Source organism: Scyliorhinus torazame, chromosome 11 (assembly GCF_047496885.1).
Source record: "Scyliorhinus torazame isolate Kashiwa2021f chromosome 11, sScyTor2.1, whole genome shotgun sequence".
Classification (NCBI taxonomy): Eukaryota; Metazoa; Chordata; class Chondrichthyes; order Carcharhiniformes; family Scyliorhinidae; genus Scyliorhinus; species Scyliorhinus torazame.
Window position 1 is genome coordinate 90,766,038 of NC_092717.1, and position 12,114 is coordinate 90,778,151.

The 12,114-nt window shown below is 46.3% G+C and overlaps 1 protein-coding gene across 20 annotated transcripts in view; it reads left to right on the forward strand.

Annotated features, from left to right (window-relative positions):
- Positions 1-293: 293 nt before the first annotated feature.
- LOC140385374 (band 4.1-like protein 3) overlaps positions 294-12,114 on the forward strand; it is a 322,225-nt gene continuing 310,404 nt past the window's right edge. For 5 of the 20 annotated variants that reach the window (XM_072467477.1, XM_072467480.1, XM_072467478.1 and 2 more), the window contains exon 1: positions 300-595. The gene's annotated coding sequence lies outside the window, so the exon portion shown is untranslated. Of the gene's footprint in view, positions 596-12,114 lie in introns of all 20 variants that reach the window. The other 15 variants (XM_072467471.1, XM_072467474.1, XM_072467473.1 and 12 more) reach the window with 8 other exon arrangements.

Below are 12,114 nucleotides of genomic sequence, written 5' to 3' on the forward strand. Positions count from 1 at the left end.
GCGAAGTATGCAGCTCAGGGAAGTTCCTTTGCGTGTGGAATACTGTACTGAGGCAATCTGTTTCTAATTATACTGCATTGGGCTGGGGGGGGGGGGGGGGGGGGAGAAGCCCTGAATTCCCATCGCGTGCTCATTTGCCCCATCTGGGTGGGTGGTTCAGGTTCAGCCCTGTGGAGACGCGTTCCGCTCCTCCCCTCTCTCAGCCTCCACTTTGGCGGAGACACTGTAACGCTGCGCACAGACAAACAAGTCACCGTCCTTCCCACACACAGCCAACCGCCGCACACACGCCCCCCCCCCCCTCCACAGAGCACAGCGAAGCCGGCAGGGGGAAGTGGCAGCTCCGCTTCACAGGGAGACTCCGGAGGCTGCTGGCTGGGCTGGGCGGGAGCAGAAGGCCGGCGGTCGAGTGCAGTGATTTGGCGGGACCCCCGGCTGCTGGGAGCCGCTGGAGAGTTGGCGGGTTTGCTGAACAGTGCCCCCTGTTCACCCCCCCCCTACCCGGACTCCGGGGAGAAGAGGAAGCTGCTGCTCATCATCATCGCCCTCCCCCTCCCCGGTCACCGGGCTCGGCTCTGCTGCAAGGACGCGGAAGGTATGACTCCAGGGCTAACCCCCTCCTATTCCCCTGCATCTCGCCGGCTTTCTGCCTGTTGCCCTCGCTTCGGCGCCATATTTAACTTTGTTTTTAATCCCCCCTCCTCCTCCTGTCAGTTTTCTATTTTAGTCAGCAGGATCTGCAGTTAGGAGCCATCCTGAGCTGCAGACAGTGTAAGTGGCGCGCTCCCAATCTGTTCACTCTCTGCCTGGCTGTTTGCTGCTGCCCATCTACTGGCTGCCGGCGGGCTGCTGCTGCTGCCACTGCATTTAACTCTAGAAATAGAGAGGTTTCCTGCTCATTTCCAAAACGGGGCCAGAGCAGTGTCGTATCGCACTGTAGGAGTCACTGTGATTGGGATGTGCGGTGTGCGCGAATTTGCAAAGCCGATGGCCGAGACACTAGAATAGAATAAAGATCTGAAAAGGCATACTTGAAATGGGATGTGGAAATGTGCGATGTAATGGTAATTGTAAGGGCGTTGGGATGTTCGCATTGTTTATCAATTATTTTTCCTCTGTACATATATATATGTGTGTGTGTGTGTAATACGCTACATAACATTTTGCGGCTGGCTGCAGATATGTCTACGTGTTACTGCACGAAAAGAGAGGGGGATCCTCGCCTGATTCATTTCTTTGGGTCAGGACGATGAGTTGCAGCTTTGATTGTTTCCCCAGCAGTTCTGCAATGCGGTGGGTGTGGTGGTTTGGAGTAAATGGCAGTTGTAGCCCGCTGCAGTGACACCACACTCCGGGCCGCAACATGAACGAGGAAATCTGCTGCTGACCCTACCACCTTCTCTCACTTTATTCCCACTCCAGGGCAGGGGAAGGCTGACTTTCTCCCTCTCCCTCTCTCTTCCCATCGTTGGTAGGTTAGTGGTCTGTAGCAACATATGGTTGCTATCAAGAGAAACCCTGGAAAGTGGTCGTGGAATCCATCTTTGCAAACTTGCATCAGTTGATGCATTTTAACTTCAGCATGTTCCATATTTTCCAAACCAAGATGATCTTAAGTGGCCTTCTAGTCATTAAGCATGTTGATTTTCTGCTTGGTTTTAAAATATTCTGGAGCATATGTACTCGATAATGCACCAAAGAAGGGCCAGTGATCAATTTCAGTCTGACAAAGATGTTGTTTGCTTTAAATCATCCTGCTAAATGTAACTAACTGGATGCTGCATATTGCTTTAAATCTACCCGGGTATCTTTTAAAATGTTGTGAATGTTGAATTTGCATAATCATTTAAATATTTATTGGTTATTTGATTTAGTACTTAACATTTATGCAAAATCTCATTTGCCTTCATTAATGCTGCCACCTTTTGTTGAATTTAAATAAAACCCCTGGAAATCCAAGCTTGGTTTATTTTGTTATGGTCTGTGGCTAGTTACTTAGCCAAAGTATCAATTCAAAATATGTGTTGATGAAATTGTTGACAGAATATCAACTTTGAATGTATTTACATAATCAATTCCAAAGGAAGACCTTCAAGAGTAAGTGTGTACTTTCTTTTCGGGGGTTGGGGGGCAAGTGCAGTTGTTTAGTCAGTAGAGCATTATTTTTGTGTATGTTTTCGGTGCGAGCAATTACTACAGTTGTTGGGTTGGAAGCATTGTTTGCTTGTGCAATTTTACACAAATTGACTTGACCTTGAAATTTTAGTTCCCAGTGTGATTCATCCATAGCAAGAACATCAGTTCATTGAGTATTCATTTAGCTCAAACTAGAACATTTTCTGTTTTCATGTGGTTTGTCTCAACATATATCTGTGCATATTAACCTGCGACAATACAATATAAAGTAAAGCAGCTACCATGGGTATACTGCTAGATCACCAGAGGCCACAATGCTTGTGGCAAGATGTCTTGCTTTGACCTGGTTACTCATTGTTCTGTAAGATATTAAATCGACTGACATATTCATGGACTGAAGCATTTTACTGTGGTAGTTGCTGTCTACTATCCACAGGTCCATTGCCTATTTAATGTAAATGTCAATCACTGCTCCTTACATATTTCATTGCCTAGTTTCTGTTATGTGTATTAAAACTGTAGTAAAGCTTGGGCTATATTTACATAGGTCAAATCAATTTATTTAACTACAGAGCTATGAAGAACAATGTGACTAATACTGTAATTAATTTTGAGTCTTCTGTGTGCCCAATACTGAAATTATTTTTCAATATATGGTATTGGAAATGGTGGTATAGGAAGAAACATGATACAAAAAAAATACACATTTAGTATTACGAGGGTGGATTTATGCCACTTCAGAGTTTCATTACTTTACCATATAATATTTTTGAAGGTAATTGTGATACAGTGATTATTGAAATAAGGTGGCACCTTGTCTAACTGGGGTGAACAAATAAAAACATTGAATTTACACTTCTGTCTCAAAGTAGTCATTTTGTTTTACAATATAAAATTATTCTTTGCATGCATTAATGAGTATCATCAGGAATTGTTTTTTTCACTGACCTGATTCAAATTTATTTCCAGCAGATATCCTAATATATAGGAGATTCTTTTGATTTTTACACAGTAATTCTTGATGTGCATAATTTGTATGTATTGTGCCATAGATTTACAGCAGTGTACATACAAGGCTCGGCAAAATTTGCTTTTTCAAGGTGATTTGCAATTCTTCTGATCAAGAATTTTGTATCTCGTATTCGTACACAGCTGTTCAGTTTCCAGCATCAACCGACATTTCCTCCAGCAATCTCCTATCAATTTGCAGCCAGAACTCAGACTTAATTCCCTTGACAGATTTCTTCAGCAGATTAAAGTATTTCGTTTGCAATGATTGGTTGTTGCTGAGATCTAAGTCTTGAACAGATGTTGAAGGAGCAGAATTACTCTTTTGGGGAAATGTTAACCTTCCCCATGGAAATGGAGTCCAGGTGGGGAGGGTGCAGTGATACAGCCCCTGAGACCTTGCTGCCTTCCTGTAGGATTGGATTTTAACTTGTTTTCTGAGGGAATGTGGGGCACCTATTGGAAAGCATGCGTTTTAAGTGTGCAGTCCTGGACAGGCAACTGCAATTTCAACTCTATGCCAGAGGGAGTGGATAGTGGTGCCTTCTCTGATCAAACCAAATCTGTCGAGATCTGCAATGAAGGTCAGATGAGGCCCAGTGATGCTAAATGTATTAAAATTTCCTCCAGGCTCCACCAGGAAATCTTGAGCCTCTTCAGTCCCGAGATTCCTCACCAAGCACCCACCCCCAGCGACTATGCTTGCCATGTAGTGGATTTGGGTGGGTGATCGACAAGCTCCATACAAATGAGCACTTTAAAATAATTTGGGTGGGGCTGTGTCGTATAATCAATGCAAATTTTACACTGCCTGATATTTCATTGAAGAAAATTTCAGATTAATATTGATGTCTATCTTTAGTTTTCATGTTGATCACTTGTAACCTGTTCATCACCAGAAAGAATATACGTATGCTTTTATAAAAAGCAGTCAAATGGGGAAATAAAAGCAACTAGTTATATTTGGAAATGAACAAGGAAGTAAGTAGGCATATCAACAAAGCAATGTTTAAGACAGCAGTCTAGAATATGGCAGGAAATGGAATCATTGTATCAGAAATGTTTCGGACAGTGCTTGACATGTGAGGTTGCCAAAGCACCATTCATTTTAATCTTGTAAATTTGCTTTGAAGCTATTAAACTGTTTTAAGATTCTTCGCTTGTACCTCGGTTTGATTAGTTTGCTCCTTTACTGACCTTCTGTAGAGTGTCATCAATGGAAACTGGGATTTATAGTCTATCCTACAAGTGCCAGTTAAAATCTTTCAGCTGAAGGTCTTATTGTGTGTGATATAAATTGCATACCATGTTTATCCCCAAGACAGTGATAATATGTAAGAGGGAGAAAAATACAAGCGGGTAATCATAACAGTGGTGATGGTGTATAATGGGTGCTAGCGAGTGGGCAGCCTGTTTTGCATCTTAATTTTCAGTTAAATCATTAGGAATAATGCGCTGATGAGAAGTAGAAGGGACTCCAGTCTGGCTATCACAAAGTCAAAATTAATTTAAATTGTATTAATGTGAAATGATTGTTGGTCAAATTTCCACTTTGAGCACAATGGACAAATTGGGTACAAATTGTATTAGTTTTCAGGATTTTTTTTACTGCTCAAGTTTTTGTCAAATGTACTTTCATATTACAAATGTGAAACCTGCCATAAATCAGTGGAAACAGGAAGAATTTTATAACTTGTTTTGGAAAAAAATTGTATTCACAGTGTATCTTAATATGGTTATGAGTTGCAGTTTCATGAATACAGCAAAAAAAAAGGTTTATCACAAAAAGTAAGGGTTACAACACCCACAGAGGTGACAGGGTGTGGACCAGACGGTTCACTGTGACCTCCACGGAATACAAACTCCCTCAGTAATGGGGCAGGTCTTCTTTAATGAGGGGCGTCCTCATAGTATAAAAACCCCGTCCTGGGTGCATAGGAGGGAGACCCTTCGAGGAGTGGAGAGTCATTGTGTACCAAGAATAAATCAATGTTGTTGTATTCTGCCTACCGTTCCATGCGTATTCACTCTGCACGGATTCTACATTAGCGACAAGGGTTAAGTGGAGCTGCCATCAGCGTCAAGTGCTGTGCACCCCGACCACTTTGTTTAGGCTTCTGGAGGCCTCCAACCCACCAGCAGGGGTGCCCACATTGGGAAATTGGAGCCATACAAAGCAGGTATTGATTATTGGGGAAGAACATTGAATGCATGCAGTATTTCAGAGTAATGCAATTATTGGGGACGAACGACAAACAATAATACTACTCACAGCTTGTGGGAGACAAAACTATAGCATAAAAAGTTTGACCCACCCAGATGTCTGCCGGATACGCAGTCTTTCACTACCTTAGGTGTAAGGTGCGAGGGGCAAGGTTTAAAAGGGATGTACAAGACAAGTTTTTTTTTTATACACGATAGTGACTTTTAAGGGGCTTCTTGACAAATACATAAATGGAATAGGAATAGAGGGATACGGTCCCCAGAAGGGTTTTAGTTCAGATGGGTAGTATGGTCGGTGCAGGCTTGGAGGGCCTGAGCCTGTGCTGTAATTTTCTTTGTTCTCAGTGGCCCTTGTGGGGGACCACTTTAACTCCAAGCCCTCGATAATCATTTGCTGGTTCCGGTTTCATACCGCACCCAAGGAGAATCGACTAATGACTTCTTGGCTCAATTACGCAAACTGTCTGAAACCTGCGAGTTTGGTGCCACACTGAATGAAACCCTATGCGACTGTTCTGGAACTCGCAACATGGTAACACAACAAAAGCCTTTAGCGGAAACTCACCTGGATCTACAGCGGGCGGTCAAGATAGCTATTTCCCGAGAGAGTGCTGAGCAGGGTGTCCAGGAACTCCAGGGCATAACGGTCCTAAATCTAGGCTGTCCGACCGATTGCCGTATAGTTTTGCTGCGACCCAAAGAAGCGGGCCCCAACGGTGGGGCCATTACCGCAGGAATGCAAGCCGCAGCCGCAGAAGCCCGTACACCTGATGCGCAGCCTTCCCCAACCTAGAGGAGCTGGATTTTGGATACGGGCCGGCACAGTGGGCGCCGAGACCGAAACAACTGAAGGATCCATGATAACACCACCCCCCCCCATTTGGCCGGGGGTGACCCCCCCCCCCCCCACATGACCGGGCCTATTAGGTCGATGACGAAGATGCATCCTACCAGCAGCTACACTGCATGGCAGTGCCACGAGTTGCTCTGATCCACATTGCCCTGCAGGTGAATGGACACTCTATCCGAATGGAGCTTGATATCGGAGGGGCTGTCTTATCTTTGATAAGATTCAGTCTGACCTCCAGGCGTTAGCCCTATGGACACCGGCACTTGGCTTGCCACATACACCGGGGGGGTCATTAGCCATTGCGGGCACATCAGTTGTCCCGATTGCGTTTGGGCAACAGTCAGCAATTCTACCACTGGTGATGGTGCATGGAAGCGGGCCAAGTTTGCTGGGCTGCAATTGGCTTCAGCACCTCCCTCTGGATTTACAGCGCACCTCCCGCATGGACCCAAAGGGGTTTTAGTGAGATTCTCCATCGTAATCCAGAAGGGTCCGGGCACCATACAGGGGGAGGTGGCCTGAATCAGTGTCGGCCATTTGGCGCAGCCACGCGACTTGCAAGCCAGACTGGTCCCGTACACTCTACAGCCTAAGGTGGATGCCAAATTGGACCGATTAGAACATTTGGGCATTATATGCGCTGTTCAGTTCTCTGACTGGGCAGGCCGGTCATGCCCGTGATGAAGCCTGATGGCTCTGTACGCCTGATTGGCAATTTATAAGATGATAATAAACCGTGTCTCTCATCTGGACTGTTTCCTGGTCCCTCGCATCGAAGATTTATATTCAAAACTCAGTGGAGGTTGAACCTTTACAAAACTGGACATGAGCCATGCATACCTCCGGTTGGTTCCGTCTCGCAATGCTTTGTGATGATAAATACGCACCGAGGGCTATACGAATATACCCGGTTGTCTTTCGGACTCTCCTTGGCAAGTGCTATCTTCTAAAGAGTGATGGAAAACATTCTACGGGGTTTTCCCCGAATAGGGGTTTCCCTGGATGAAGTCCTGAATTACGGGCTCCTCTAACTAGGAACATTTGCAGAACCTGGTTGAAGTCTTGGTTGTTTTAAGGGAGCTGGCGGCCACCTCCAGCGGTAGAAATGTGTCTTTACCGTGGCCTGAGTTCACGTATCTGGGCTACTGCATGGACCGCCATGGCTTACATCCTATCGAGGACATGCTGTGGGACATTGACAGGCTCCCGTCCCAAGAAGGCCAATGGAACTCCGTTCTTTTCCTGGGCCTCATCAACTATTATGGAAAATTCATCTGGAACGTGGCTACACTGTTAGTCCCCCTTCACCGACTGTTCAGAATGGGCCCAGTCTCAGCGGGCGGCTTTCACTGAAGTAAAGCGGCAACTTTTGTCCTCCAAGCTGATGACTCATTTTGACTCATCCAAGCCACTCCTTCTGACATGCGAGGCATCTCCTTACAGGGTTGGGGCCGTCCTTGCCCACCGCATGGATGATGGTTCAGAACGCCCCATCGTGTTCACATCCAGAAGACTCGTTAATGCGGAGAGGAATAACACGCAGATCGAAAAGGAGGATTTGGCTGTCGTCATTGGAGTAAAAAGATTCCACCATTATGTTTACGGGCGTACGTTTACGGTATTCACAGATCAATAAGCCCTTATTGGGCCTGTTCAAGGAGGTTTGGGTGATTTCCCCCCCATAGCGATCACTCAGATCCAGCGTTGGGTCCTATTGCTGGCCGCAGATGAGTATAGACTGGAACACTGTTTGGTGGGAAAGATTCTCCATGTGGATGCGTTGAATCACTGACCCCTCCCCATCAGGCCACCGCGCCAGCGTCAGCCGACGAAGTTGTCACCACCCTTCAGTTCATGGACTCCTTGCCGATCATGCCATCTCACATCCGTGGTTGGACCCAGAGAGACCCTCAATTATCCCGAGTCCGCCACATCATTCAGTATGGAACCCAGTACTGGGCTTTGGATGATTTGAAGGCCAGTACTTCCCAATTCCCGGAGCTAAGCATCGAGGACGGCGTTATTCTGTGGGGAACATGTGTGATGGTTCCGGAACGCAGGTGCACCTACAGGACCTCCACAATGGACACCTGGTTGTGATAAAGATGAAGATGCTGGCCTGCAACTATGTTTGGTGACCTGGGATCGTGCTGACAAAGAACGGTTGGCCCAGCATTGTGTACCTTGCCAAGATCACTAGAAGTTACACCCAGCAGTTCTGCTCCACTCTTGGGAATGGCCAGGTCGGCCCTGGTCCTGCCTCGCACATTGACTTTGGGGGTCCATGACAGGGGGCGATGTTTCTCGACACCGTGGACGCCCAGTCCAAGTGGATGAATGTGAATGCAGGCGAGCACCACTAGGGCCACCGTTGAAAGACTGCCAGATTTTCAGCATCCTCGAGGTGCTGGTCTCAGACAATGGAACAGCCTTCACAAGTGCAGAATTTTGCACCTTCATGACCGCCAACCGAATTTGCAACGTACGCACTACCCTGTACCATCCGGCCTCCAACGGATTAGCCGAATGGTTGGTCCAAACATTCAAAGGCATGAAGAACCAGATCTCCGGATCCTGGGAAACCCGATTCGTGTTCTGCTGTCGGACCACGCTGCATGGGTCGTGCCGGCCGAATTATTGATAGGACGCCGCCTCTGCACCCAACTGAGCCGGGTAATCCTGGGCATTGCAGGTAAGATCTGCCATGGACAGGCCCGAGGTGGACGAAGGTCGTCATGCGCCTTTACACGGTTTTGCCCCTCGAGATTCAGTGTACGTCTGAAATTTTGGCAGCGGTGCATCCTGGGTCCCAGGCATGGGTTGTTGCAAAATGGGCCCGTCTCTTACAAAGTGAGGCATAAGGCCGGGAATCCAATTGACATGTGGGCCACCACCTTAGCTGCGTCCCCGATGTGTCGGACCTGATTCCGGATTCCCCGGTCCCATATATTCAGCCACCCCTGCAATCACCTCTGTATCACCCCCGGCTCCTGTTGCCATTGAGATCCAGGATGCGAAGATGTCGAATGTGGACACGACCAATTCCAAATTCAAGTGGCGGAGGAAACTGCCACAAATACTGGTCTGTGCGTTATACACCTCCAGATCCGACACAGACGATGCCCAAGTGCCCTCCCAAGCCAAAGGAACGAGGGGTCCTCACGACAGTCCACTAATGCGGATGCCACTCTGGACTTGGGGAGTGGGAGTATTACAACCTCCACAAAGGTCACGGGAGCGGGGGGGGGGGGGGGGGGGGGGACCATCTGGTTCCCCGTGACCTTCCCGGAATACAAACTTTCCCGGTAAAGTGGCAGGGCTTCCCCTTTAACGAGGGTAGCCCTCATAATATAGGTTTAGCTCACTTGGCTGGAGAGCAAGTTCGTGATGCAGAGCAAGGCCAACAGTGCGGGTTCAATTCCTGTACCAGCCGAGGTTATTCATGAAGGCCCTACTTCTCAACCGTACCCTCGCCTGAGGTGTGGTGGACCTCAGGTTAAATCACAACCAGTCAGTTCTCCCTCTCAAAGGGGAAAGCAGACTATTGTCATCGGGGACTATGGTGATTTTACCATAGTAGGGAGATCCTTCGGGGAGTGGACAGTTTTGTGTACCAAGAATAAATCAGTATTGTTGTATCCTGCCTACCGTTCCATGTGTATTCACTCTGCGTGGATTCTACAGTTAAGCATTTTAATCAATGTGTACTCACCTGTGAATAACCTGAATGTAAATAACTGAAAAATACTATACAGAACCATTTACTAGTTACATTAATGCAGAGTAGTCCATCTCTGACTAAATTGGAAATTTTTTAAAGGTGTCTACTCCTGTCCTCGTGGCAACAAACATTTCGAAGGCCTTCCGAAGGACCCTCAAATGGGCGAAGTTAATGGAAACTCGGAATGATAATTATTTCAGTCTGTGGGCCAAGCCAGTTTTGTGGACACAGCCACAGTTTGCAGAAATTCTTTTCCTGCTGAATGTAATTTGTTGGAGATTCTTTAATCATTTGTGCTGGTTTGGCTGTTTCCAAGCGAATTAAACTGTGGAAAAACCAATGCACCCCAATGAAAACCTTGGAAAAACCAATGGACCCTTTTTTTGTGAAACAGACCTGTACGGATTATGGGTTCTGGGGAAAGTCATTCACATTGCGTAGAGGGGAAAATATGTGTCAGAAACCATGCTGAATAAGTCATTAAAAAATGGTTAACTCTTACTAGTAGTGAATAGTTTAATGTTGATTTCAGATATTTAAGGTTGCCATCAGAGTCTCCTAGATTTCTTTAAGTCTTTTAATGAATTTACAGAATTAAATATGAGCTGACAGAGAATCTGACATTTTCAAAGCTCTTTCCCCTCCTCTACAGCCAATTCTCTTTCCTTTTTGACTTCAAGAATGACTCAAGCTCAGGCATGGCTGCTAAAGGCGTCTAATAACTACTCACAAGGTCTTCATATTTCTGTTAATTTCTGTGATGACTGTTTCATTATTGGCCTGTTCTCTGTGCCTCTTTCAGCAGTCTTGCCAAATGGTATTGTGTAGGTTGCAGGAATTGGGGACAAGTGTCATTTTCTAACAAAAGGGCATGAGGTAAAACAAAAAAGTAAGAAATACATGCAGCAAAGAAACTGAATGGAAAATGACTTGTACAGAAGGTGAAGTCACATGGAATCAGAGGTGAGCTGGCAAGATGGATACAGAACTGGCTCGGTCATAGAAGACCGATGGTAGCAATGGAAGGGTGCTTTTCTGAATGGAGGGGTTGTGACTAGTGGTGGATCGTTGCTGTTTGTAGTATATAACAAATGATTTTGAGGAAAATGTAACTGGTCTGATTAAGAAATTTGTGGACGACACAAAGGTTGGTAGAATTGCGGATCGTGATGAGGACTGTCAGAAGATACAGCAGGATATAGATGGGTTGGAGACTTGGGCGGAGAGATGGCAGATGGAGTTTAATCCGGACAAATGTGAGGTAATGCATTTTGGAAGGTCTAATACAGGTGGGAAATATCCAGTAAATGGCAGAACCCTTAAGCGTACTGACAGGCAGAGAGATCTAGGTGTACATGTCCACAGGTCACTGGAAGTCTCAACGCAGGTGGAGAAGGTAGTCAAGAAGGCATGTAGCATGCTTGCCTTCATCAGCCGGGGCATTGAGTATAAAAATTGGCAAGTCATGCTGCAGCTGTGTAGAACCTTAATTAGGCCACACTGGGAATATAGTGTTCAATCCTAGTCGTCACACTACCAGAAGGATGTGAAGGCTTTGGAAAGGGTACAGAAGAGATTTACCAGGATGTTGCCTGCTTTGGGGGACATCAGGTTTGTTCTCACTGGAACGATGGGGGTTGAGGGGCGACCTAATAGAAGTCCACAGAATTGGGGGCGTGAGCCGAGTGGATAGTCAGAAGCTTTTTTCGAGGGCGGAAGAGTCAATTATTAGGGGACATAGGTTAAAGGTGCAAGGGGCAAAGTTTACAGGAGATGTACGAGGGAGGTTTTTACATGAGGGTAGTGGGTGCCTGGAACTCGCTGCCAGATGAGGTGGTGGAAGCAGGTATGACCGTGACGTTTAAGGGGGGTCTTGACAAATACATGAATAGGATTGAAATAGAGGGATATGGACCCCAGAAGTGTAGAAGGGTTTAGGTTAGATGATTAGCATGGTCATCGCATGCTTGGAGGGCCGAAGGATAAAGACCACTTGGGATCTGGTTCAGACGAGAAGAAGTGAGATGTATTCTTTTTGTAGCAATGGGGGAAGTGTGGTAGGCCCTACTTGAAAGAGCAAGAGAGGCAGGATACCCGAAAGAGAGAAAAGATTGTGCAGAGAAAAGCGACAAAGTGAGTTCATGATTCGTGTGGGAAAAATGGCCCAGTGGTCAAG